Source organism: Emydura macquarii, unplaced genomic scaffold, assembly GCF_026122565.2.
Source record: "Emydura macquarii macquarii isolate MOO-44397 ecotype Brisbane River unplaced genomic scaffold, CSIRO-AGI_Emac_v2 contig_1146, whole genome shotgun sequence".
NCBI lineage: Eukaryota > Metazoa > Chordata > Testudines > Chelidae > Emydura > Emydura macquarii.
The window spans coordinates 1,729,304-1,741,315 of NW_027131283.1; the positions used below are offsets into that span (position 1 = coordinate 1,729,304).

A 12,012-nucleotide genomic window follows, 5' to 3' on the forward strand; every position below is an offset into this window, starting at 1 on the left:
AGAACAGATCCCTCTCGGACTGCTCTAGAAACATACCTGCTCACTGATGATTCCCCATTTGACAGCTGTCAGTTAGCCAGCATTTAATCAATTTACCTTATGCCATGTTAATTTTATATCATTCTAGAACTTTAATCAAAATGTTATGTGGAACTAAGTCAAATACCTTATGGAAACCTAAGTATATTATATCAACATTATTACCTTTACCAAACTTGTAATCTTATAAAAAAGATATCAAGTTAGTTTGACAGTATTTATTTTCCATAAATACATGTTGATTGTCATTAATTATATTATTCTCCTTTAATTCTTTTATAATCGAGTCCCATATCTGCTCCTCTATTATCTTGTCCAGGACTGATGTCAGACTGACAGACCTATAGTTACTTGTGTCATCCCATTTACCCTTTTACCCTTTTTAGATTTTGGCATAACATCAGTTTTCTTCCAGTCTTCTGGAACTTCCCCAATGCTCCAAGACTTACTGAAAATTAACATTGAAAGTCCAGCAAGCAGCTTGGGCAGCTCTTTAAAAACTCTAAGATGTAAATTATCTCAACCTGCTGATTTTCTTTAGTAGCTGCAGAGCTGACATGCAACTGCTTCCTGAGATGCAACTGTCTGGTGACTCCCAAATTATTTAAAGAGCTATTACTAGAAAGAAAGAAAATTAATTGCTGGCAACTGTGGCCACTCTTTGGACCTGACTCCTCACTGCAAAACTGGAGTAACTCATTGGCAAATCAGATACATACAGTAGGCATAGCTACCAACACTTAATTGTAAACTTGATTTCAATGGAAAAATACTGGGATCAAGCTGCAGTAACATACCAGTGAATCAGACCCTGTATGTTTTATATAAATATATAAATAAGTGTGTGAGTGTATACATAACATAAAACTGGTAGTAGAACACATGCTGTCATGACCTAAAAAAATATACTGCATGTGTCAAATGAAAAGAATTCTGAATAAAATACATGATCTTCCTGCAGAGTTGCACTCCCCATAAACTCCAGAAATCAACATACTCATAGAAGTTCAAAAGGTTAGAATAAGACCTGAGGCTTTCACCATTTACATGGATGCCATTTTTCAGTGTATTCCTTTTCACTTTCAGTTCTAAGGGGATACTGACTAAACCACATTTGTTAACATTTTATTTTCTTCCCTTTACAGAAAAATGTACATTTTTGATGAATCAGACCCATGTGAAGGGATTTTTGTTTTTTTGCATTTCAGTCAACTGTAGCGCACATAATTAAAATGTTGTTTGGAGTAAGCACATTTTGAAGACAGTGGTATTCACATAATTTCATCAGACACAGGATCTAGAAAGAGGTATTTCACACTCCACTCCCTTAAATTAAAGACTTCACTGCAGAAAAAGGGTTTCAGGCAATAATTTATGATCTGCTATTTCATACCTCAGCTAGGAATATGACTTCATGAATTATTTATATTTATCTAAGCCATTAATAAATGCAATGCAATACCATTCTTCTTTATCTCAGTAAGAGGTGCCTGGATTCAAATAGTTTTTAAACAAACAGTGTAATGAACAGATGTATAACATTTAACTACCATGCTATCTCCAGTAATATACTGTATACCTCAGCTAATTTAACTTGCTTATTCTTTTCCTCTTGGAGTTGACTTGAACAAGTCCTTCTGTTAAACTTTTGCTTTTACAGTATTGAATTCCTTAAACAGATTTTACTTTTTCTGTAATGCACACATTTCATAAAAGCATCCTGGTATGACTATATGATACTTTCATTTAAATGCTTATTCCCACACTTGACAAACTTTAGTTAGAGTAACTGTTATAAATACAAATTACTTAAGAAGAAAAATTGATGACCATTGTAATTTTCTTTAATAATTAACCAGGAAATTCCAAGTTATGGAACAAAGAACAAATAGAAAAGGGAAATAAAAATTTTAAAAAAAATAATTAAATATTAGGTGGTTTGGAAATGCCCCCTTAAGTTCACCTTAACCAACTTATCTCTGCCCTTATCCCCACCGTCCTTCCAGCTTGCATTGTTGTCACACTTACCATGTAAAAGAGAGAAGTTTTGTTATGGACTTCCTGCTATTTCAGTCATCTTAAATTCACTTTATTTGCATAGTTTGCTTGTGGAATGGAGAAATGTTGGAGTACATGGCTTGATTTTGCATCAGTTATATGTGTAAGTGTGATTCCCCCACCATCTTGCATTCCTGAGGTTTAACCTATCTACATTTTTTCTGGCCTTTAAGAAGCTTGTAGCCCCAAATATTGCAACACTTGAACATTTGAAACCCCATATACTTTAGGGTACATATTCCGAATGATTCCCCTAAATGTAGATACTTTCTATGAAGAGATTTGTTATTTTTTACTACAGTAATAACTGGAAGGCTCAACTGAGTTCGGGTCCCATCATGCTAGGCACTCAACATAAATGAAGTGAGAGACGTTCCTTAGAACTTAAAACTTCATACCTATTCTTAAGAAGGGAACATCTGAGTTCATGATTTTAGATCTTTTAAAGTCCAGTAGAAAGAGCTATGGTTTGTCTATTTCTGAAAATAGATCCTTTTTTCTCAGTAGAATATTTATAGGGATACTAATCTTGTAAAATCTCAAATCTATTTTTGATTGTTTCTTAAAAAAAGAATCTAAAATAAAGAGAATAAAACTGATGGAATTGCAGTTAAAATCCTAGCAGCACAGTCAGGGGAAAAATGCAAATTTTATCCTCCTAAAAAATAAAAACACACACAATCTTGTTTTATATAGTCAAAATCTTGAATTCCTCCTTATGCTTTACTCTTGGGATTCTTCTATTTTAGCTCATTTTAGGTTCTACATGATGAAAATTTCACAATTTAAGCATATTGCCAATCTTTGAAAAAGAGAAGCATAAATTAATCAAGCAAGTGGATGCATCACTTTCTAGTTTGTTTACATCAATGATCAGTCTTTATAGGAGTAAATAGGTAGCAATATACCAAAAAGGGAAGACTTTTTCTTCTGTTTCCTGGCACTTTATCAGTAAACCTTCATATTATTTGAACTATAATATTCATCACTTATACGTGCATAAAATTGCTGGCCTTCAATTCTTCAGTGTAACTAAAGAATATTACTACATTTGTCTGCATTAGCCGAACGTAATGTACACAACATTATATGCACAAAAATTGATGCATATTATTTATCCTTATACAGGTCAAACCATGTATTAAAGCTCATTCCAGAATTTCAGCAGCTTTCATGGGGAATTAAATATTGCTGAAGTGTGTGAAACTGTAGTTAAAACATTTGCTGGAAAAAAAATCTTCATAGTACGTATGAGCAAAAGAAATATGTTTTTAAAGGCTTGTCAGAGACTGGGCTTTATATCTGGCAAAACCACATCAATGCCCCCGAAAATCCTAATACTTATTGTTAGCAGACTGAGAGAAGCTAGTTTTCCTTTGGGAATTCACTGAATAGCAAGAATTGGAACACAGCCATCATTAACATTGCAAATGCTGACCTAATGGTACCTAGGACCATATGTGTATCACATTGTCATATAGTATGTTATCACAGCTGTTTTTACTTACAAGCAGTAAGCATCAAAGATGAATGTTTTAATTTGCAGGTCTATTTTTCTATCACTACAAAGGTACTTTTTATATACAAATATTTAGTGAGTTGCATACTAAGAAACTCCTAGTAATCCTGAAACAGCTAATAACATTATTCTGAGTAGTGGTTGAACTCATCAACACTGATTATTATCCAGAGGGTTTGCAATAGACTGACACAAATCTAACAATTGTATTATCTGAAAGCCTTACAAAAGAGTTCATTTCTAAAAGTAGTTAGTGGTCTCCATTAAGAGTGTGAGGTTGTTTCTTCATTAACGTATTTCTTTTTCCTTCTTCTGTTTTCTTCTCCTTTCTTACTAATCCTTTTTCCTCCCACTTAATTCTTGCCTTCACTACTTTCTCCTCTTCTACCTTGTTGATTCTTTGGTGCTGATTTTAGCTGTAGATGTGCAAATACTAAGTCAAAGAAGTGAGTTTTATACTTTTACATTCTGAAACCTGTGACGTGTGATCTTTATCTCCTCTGCTTATGAGTTCCAAAGCCTTAGGCCTATTGCCAAAACCCCAATCTCTTCCTCTCATAAGCTTCACCATTGAATTTGACAGTTTTGTGGGTGTGTGAGAATGCCAATGCCACAGAGGGAGGGGCACTCTCTAAGGTGTCTTGGACTAGTTCCATGGAAGTACTTGATAACTAGGATTGAGAATTTGAATTTTTACTTCTATTCTACAGAGCGTCTATTTAGTGAGTGGAACACTGGGGTGATGTGCTATTTGTGGCTGGTGTTGCTGAGCAGATAGGCTGTTCCATTTTTGAGTAACTGAGGCCTTTTATATTCACAGTATATATGCTCATGTATAGATATAGTGAATTTATGTGGCTAGCCTGGATGTCGAGAAAGAAATGAGTCCATTGCCTGTATGGATACTTCCAATCCTTTGCTAGCCTGGTAAATCAAATTCAGGGACTAGAAACTGCATCCTGATCCCCCAGGAGGCAGAGCCCTTTATTAGGGAATTATATATATGATAAAAAATAGATCTGTGGGGAACTACTAAAAGGACATTAAGACGTGGAATTCTCTTATTCTTTTCTGTAATGTTGTGTGGAATCGTGATATAAAGTCCAGTCACTCTGAAGCACTGTAATTACTTTTGTATGTTTGCATATTTGTTACTTAAGTAGAGACTAGCCAGATTTAAAATATCTACTATTCAGTTATACCCAAATGCCACTTAATAGGTCACCTAGAGTGAAATCCTGACCTTACTGAAATCAACTGCAAAATTCCCATTGATTTCAATTGGATTCACTCTTAATCTGTGGTTTCTGAAAAAAACAGAGGGCTGGGCTCTCAGTCTGGTCTCTGTTTTTTGCCGTGATCCTGATGTTTCTCATTCTCCCCCCAATTTTTTTTTTTGAGGAGCACAGATATTATCAGAGAAACTGTTGTATTTTTAACATCTTAAAAGGATATTAGGCATTGGTGTCGCAGATGGTTACTAGCTCTGGTAGGAGATAGTCTAAACAGTTAAATTTGGGTAAGTATTATTTCACCATTGAGAAACATTATGACATTGGATGAGATGGAGAACAGATACAGAATTGGTTAACAATGCTTTGTTCTTTTCCATTTTTAATTAATCTTTTTTGAGCCACTTTAAACAAAGCAATTGAAATGTGCACTTTCTTATACAGGGACCAGCCAAGTTCACATACAACTCTGCATAATTGGCACAAGATACTTTTTGTAGTAGTATAGTCAGCAAGAGCCAGATCTATTTGAGGTATTTACCAGAATTGTTCTAGATAGAAGGAGGAGGTGATAGGAAATGAGAGTGTAAGAGTCAATCCATGATTACTAACCTTTTTCATATCAAGTCCAGTGGTGTGAACCAGAGACAATGAACCTAATTTTCCCTCTGGAATCTGTTACATTTGTGTTTCTCTACCCTTTTCACTCTTTGGAAAAGAGGGTGGAAAGAGGACCCCCCATTATTTAACTGTGAATCTCTAGATGAGACATAACATTAGATTTCTAACTTTTTATGGTTTTTGAAGGTCTGTGGAACTTCTTCTCAAGAGTGGGATGTTATTTCTGGTGTGCTAGACAAATTCCAATTTTGTTGCTTACACTGTGCCTACCTACCTAAATTCCACATGCATTTTAAATAAAATATAGCATGCTTTTTAACTTCCTGTCCTTAACTGATATGCAGTATTGCTGTGTATTGTTAAACAGCTGCTCTTTTCCCACAGAGGACTCTGCGTTCAGTATTGATTCCTCTATACGTGATATAGTTTGCAAAGATATTTGGGATCAAAGGCACCATATAAATTTAAGACGCTGTTATTTGTAGTAGCAGTAGTATCAATTATTTCCTCAGTATGGAATTATCCTGTTCTACTGCACAGTTCAGCAGTGCCATAGAGACAGTAGTTTCAAATGTATGCCATTTTCAGTTAACTTTTTTGATTATTCAAAACATGCAGAGCTATGGAAGAAAGACTCATGTTAATGGCTGTGATCAGTAACTTTCACTTAGTGAATTCAGTATTCCATTCTGGCTTAGGCTGTGCTTTAGAGTGGAGTTGTGTTTTTAAATCAGTAGTCTGTAGCAGAGGGTTGTGAAAATGAAAATATATTGACAAACATGATGATAAAGTTATATTGGTAGGGTGTCTGTAGTAGTAAAAAGGCACAGTGGCTACAATGATTCTATTATTGTCATGGTAAAAAAGGGCCCAGTTTGAGGAAGCCACAGAGTGATATAACCTAGAAAGCTTACCAGCGCCAGGTGTTACTTAATTTGCCTATAGCTAAACAACCAGTCTGACATATTATTTTGGAGAAGTAGGCAACATTATGTGACATTTTGGGATGATTGAATTAGTTATAAATTAGGATAACCTAAAATATCCCTTTCCATTCGTCTAAGAATATAAACACGTGTGATGTAGGATGTGCTTAGGGTAATCAAATAGCAAGTGTGAAAAATCAGGCTGGGGTGTGATGTAATAGGCAACTATATAAGAAAAAGGCTCCAAATATCAGGACCATCCCTAAAAATCAAGGCATCTGGGTCCCCTAGATGTGCTCATCAGTGGCAGTTGTGGGAATTGACCCACAGACTGAACAAATTTTTCTCTCAGGTATGTTGTTCAAAACAGTTCCCAGTAGTTTAAGCAAGAAAGAAACCTCAGCTAAATTTTCTCCCGTTTACAATTCAATTGTGTGCATACACCAGGATATCTATGGAGCTGCTATGAGGGTGGGAGGAAAGGTAGGTGAGGGTAGAAATTGGAAAAAAAAAGGAAAAGTTGTCAGTAAATATGAGGAATTTGTATGAGCTCCTTATAGTCATCTCCCAGAATGCACAAGTTAAAAAGGTTTCCTGGTTCTCACTAGCTCTGTCTTTTCTGGGCTTATATCCATAATGGCTTATAAATGTAAAAGAGGCATTTTAAATGTGCCCTGTTGACTTCCCTCCTGGATCTTGTTTCAAATCCCCTTGCTACCTTAATTAAATGGGAGATAGTTTAAATTGTTGTAAACATCTATTGGGTATTTTATATTATAATAATCAGGATGTAATGAATATTTAATGATTATACTATGTCTAATACCAAATCTATGGTAATACACAAAAGTCTTAATGTAGTGTTAAGTTTGCAGAGTTAACAATCACACAGAGTGAGGAACCTCCAAAGTTAAGGGTTCATCAGGAAAAGTTATGTCACCCACATTTGATATGAAATCGTTAGGCTGTCTTTTGACAGAAATAATAATACATAAAGCTACATACTTACCAGCAAAACAGGAACATATGTATGTGCAACACAGCCAAATTAACATTGCAGGTGGAAGTTTCATTTTTCCCCTGACTCCATGTGATTTCATCTTTGAGTCTGCAGCCTTCTGATTATGTATCATTTATTCCTGGTAATGTCCACAGCATGCTAAGTGCTTTACAAACAAAGCTCATAGTCTAAAGGCAGATAAGTAAACAGACAGACAGCAGATAGAGGGAAGATGAGCAACAGATATAGATTGTATTAATAAATGTATATGCATGATGGTTATGTTACTCTTTAAAACTAAACAGTACATTGCTATTGACATGGCAAAAAAGTCTATATTGGCTGCAAATTTATTAATATAGCAACTGCTGTCAACTGATGCTGAAAGACAGGTAGTCCTTGTAAACTTTCTCCTGGAGAGAGTGCCTGATGATATCCCCCTAACCACAGACAAGGCAGTGATCTTGGACAACTTGTTATTTATTAGTTTCTCTATGGCGCTCATTGCTGTAGTATCTGAGCATCTCTCAAACATTAATTTATCCTCACAACACAGGTATGAGGTGACCAAACATTAATAAAGCTCCATTTTTGCAGGTGAAAAACTTTAGCATACCCATTCTACCAATTAACTTTAATCTTTTCTGATTGGTTACTTTTACAGACCAATCTCAGCTGCTAAACTCATCTGTCAATCAAGCTGGAGCTTTTTGGGAACCTGCAATTTTGCCTAACTGACCCCTCCCTTCAGGTTTTGGAGCGACCTTTATTTCACCTCATTCTGCCTGCTTGCACTTGGTCAAATTGTTCTAAGCCCACCATTTTGGTTTTCTCAGCTGTAATTACCTGCAGCTGCCATCTTGGATTTCTTGCCATGGTCACTCAAAACTATCCTTATTATCAATTAGTAAAGCCATTTTAAAACTAAAATAATTAGATATTTATGTGCACCTTATCATTATGGTTCACTGTTACCACTCTAATTATGCTAATTAGGACAAGATAAATTCTCAATCTTTCCTCCTGCATCAGCTGTGTGACAGGGTGCTGTCCTTGGTGCTGCATCCCTTACCCAGGATAGAGCAGTTGAACAATCTCTTGTCTCAAAGGGAAGCCTTAAACACCCATTGGAGTACTTTTAATAACGTAAAGATGTTGATCAATCAAAACTCCTATATACAAGAACTTGGCAGAAAGTGGAAATACAACAATGGTCATTGTTAAAGATCTTCAGAAAGAAAGTGCAAAAAAGTCAGGCAGTGGACAAGAGAAAGGGACTCAGATGATGTCCTTCACCTACTATAATGGCTTCCGTGGTGACCAGCTGATCAATAGGAAGATGACCATCCAGGGAATTCCAGACACTAGCTTTTGTCCTTGTGTCAGTGAGGCCAGTGCTTCCTTTCTCTCCATCGCAAGAAGTGCATATCTTTTGGAGTGAGGAAGGAGGAGGGTTTGCAGCTGAATCCAGCTGTATTGAACAGTGACAAGAGTTTGTGGCAGTGTCACCCAGTGTTGAGAGTCTGTGAGGTAAGCAGCAGGGGAATCCAGGACCTCCCTGCTACACCAGGTTCTAACTGGTCCAGTTACAGATCTTGTAACTGGCATGTCAGATATGTGGCCTGCTCCCAAGCCTGCTCTCTGGTCACTTCCTTCCATGGATTCTGCCCCTGAAAAGTCACAAAAGGGTCTGCTTAAGGTTTCACAAGGCAGGGGGTTCTTCCTGACTGTGATCTGGAGGCTCTTCTCCTTCAATCACAGCCCACCGTTCCCAGTCTTCATGGAGGGGCCTTCAGCTGCTTGGCAGCAGGGCCTGGTCCAGGGAGTGAAATTGCTAGCAGCAGAGGACTCTGCAAAGCTAATAGCAGAGGAATGCTCACTTCTGTCCACCCTTCCTGAACTGAGTGGCTCCCTTTTGAGCTCAGCCTCCATTACGAGCATCCAGCAGGTGAGGCTGGATGGGGCCTCCTGGGCCCAGAGCTGATTATTAACTCTTGGTTCCACAGTGCTGGGCTTATACATCCCAATCTCAAGGTCCAGTGCAAATTAATACATAGGGGGTTGGTTTTCTGCATTTAATTTGAATTAAATAAATGGCAGGAGGAAAAATTGTTCCTTGTGCTCAGTAGTATTGACACTGAAATGATCCCGGAGCCAATGTTTGTCAGAAGTTGGGAATGGGCAACAGGGAATGGATCACTGTTACTTTCCAGCTATGTATACTAAAATGCCCGTATCCTTGCAATGGACGAAGATAGATTTTTGTTAAAAATGGTAAAAGTCTAGAATATTGTAGACTCTAGCAAAAATTGCAGAAAGTCCTTACAATTCCAGTATCTGCCATTGTACTCTCACTCCTGAAACTCTAGCTCGTTTTTTTGTTTGTTTGTTTTTATGTTGGAGGGTTTGTTTTTGTTGTCATGGAGGAGGGTTTTGTTTTTGTTTTTTCATTCTCCTTACATGTCACCCAGTAGCGGCCTATGAACAAAGTGTCTAGGTCAGGTCAAGAAGGTAGAATGTGGAGTTGGTGTCACAAAGGGGCGGAGTATCAATTAAGGTCTACTATAAGAAAAATCTTAGAATATATCCACTTGGCATGCTCAGAAGTGATTTTTCTCTTTTTTTCCCCTTAACCAATAGTCCTCAATAGGGACTATGTCACAACCAGGACAAGTTTCAAATTTCAAACATTTGTGCAAAGATCATTAATACTGAATGTGTTGTAGGAACTTTTCATATATATAGTACTTCCATTGAATGATAGAATATAATCAAGTCGCTGGATTAGAACTTGCTTAAAGAAGGATTTGGTGGAGTGCCCTCCCATTATTTTTATTTATTTAGTCCCAAATTTATTTATGTAGAGCCAAATATAGGGTCTAAAAATGCACTCCAACTCCCTCTTAGAGGTAACTTGTAATCTTTACATATGAACTAATATAGTTTAGAATGGGATAAACAGCCATCCGGGTTCACCGAATTATCATCTTGCCAGTATCTCCAAGACCAGCCAGCTCAGCAGGATTTCAGCACGTAGGTCTCATCTCAACACATAAAGATTATGTGTGCATAAGCCTTACTTAAGCACATACTTATGCGCATAAATATTTATGCACTGAGACTTCAGGGCAGAAAACTTATCCACATAAAACTTTTTGAGTGTAGCACTAAAATATCACTACAATGTGTAAAAGCTTGAGTGTATACAGGCTTATGCAACTAAATTTTTATGCACTCATGTTCCTGCAAATAAAGATTTTTGTGCTTAAGCCTTTTTATAATGCAATTTCGCTGATCTGGGTGGTTATGGGGAAGCCATTAGGCTGTCTGTAATCTAAAGTATCAGCAGGTCTTGAAGTCTGTTTTCAAGGGATTTGATCTTAGACTGGCAGGGGAAAGACAACCCCAGGGTTGTGAAAGGAGGGAAAAGAGAGGGTTAGCCTTGGTGCTCTGGGGCCTTCTCCCATTTTCCCTGCCTAGAACACGCAGGGAAGAGAGCAGAAATAGAGGAGAATTTCTCTGATTTTCCCTGCTGGGACTGGCTAGGCTGTGGAGGGAGGAAGCAAGAACTGGTTGTCTGTTGAGCCCACATTTCCTATATATGAAACCCTCAGAGCATGAGCAGATATCACGGTATATGTCATACCTGCCCTATAATGGAGAGAGAGAGAGAGAGAATTTGAAGTGTGTTCGCAGGATGCTGTGGGTCTGACTAATCTCCAGTTTTGAGGATGAGGAAGAAATGTTTCCCCTGACTGACAAGGTGTCTGGAGTGTTTTTTCACCATGGGTGGCTCAGTTTGGGTCCTTAAGAAGAAAGGACAGGATTTTAAAGTTGTAAAGGTACAAATGAAATTTGTAATTTTGTTGCGGCTTTTGGCCAGTGCATGCTAGAGGCTCTAGGGGGCCAGCTCCAGCTGTAAACAGAAGTACCTGTTAACCCCAATTAGCCTGGAGGAAGAAGGAGACACCTAAGGGTATGTCTACACAGCAAAGAAAAAAACCCTGCTTTCCTGTGCCTGCTGACTCAGGCTTGCAAGGCTTGGGCTGTGGGTCTGTTTCATTTCACTGTAGACCTTAGGGCTCAGGCTGCAACCTGAGCTCTGGGACCCTCCCATATTTTTGGTAGTCTCTAGCCCGAGCCCAGATATCTACAAAGCATTGAAACAGACCCACACCCTGAGCCCTGTGTGCCTGAGTCGGCTGGCACAGGCCAGCTGTGGGTTGCTGTGTAGACATACCCTATGTTTTCTCAGACTGAAATATCTTTCGTGTGTACCATCATTCCCCATCATGGGAGGAAGGTGAGAGGATTCAAAGATGGTCTGAAGCCTATGGGTCAGGCTGAAGAGGGCTTGCACTGTATATTGTTCATTTGGCCTAGAGGCCATTTAACACCACACTGAATCACCTGATTGTCTGGAGGGGAGGAGGAGAATTTAGCCCACCCTCATTAAAGTTAACATTAGTAAAGTTGTGATCTTCTGCTTTATAATCTATCCCTGTGCCTGTCTTCATTGGAGCTTTGTTCTTCTCCAGTTCTTCCACGATAGAATATTTTTATGGAAGATTGTACTCTCCCATTTCATATAGACATACACTTTTTATTCTGCACAGC

At 37.8% G+C, this 12,012-nt stretch overlaps 1 protein-coding gene across 4 annotated transcripts in view; it reads left to right on the forward strand.

Moving 5' to 3' along the window:
- GRIK2 (glutamate ionotropic receptor kainate type subunit 2) overlaps window positions 1-12,012 on the forward strand; it is a 614,149-nt gene that overhangs the window by 578,203 nt on the left and 23,934 nt on the right. The window lies entirely within an intron of this gene.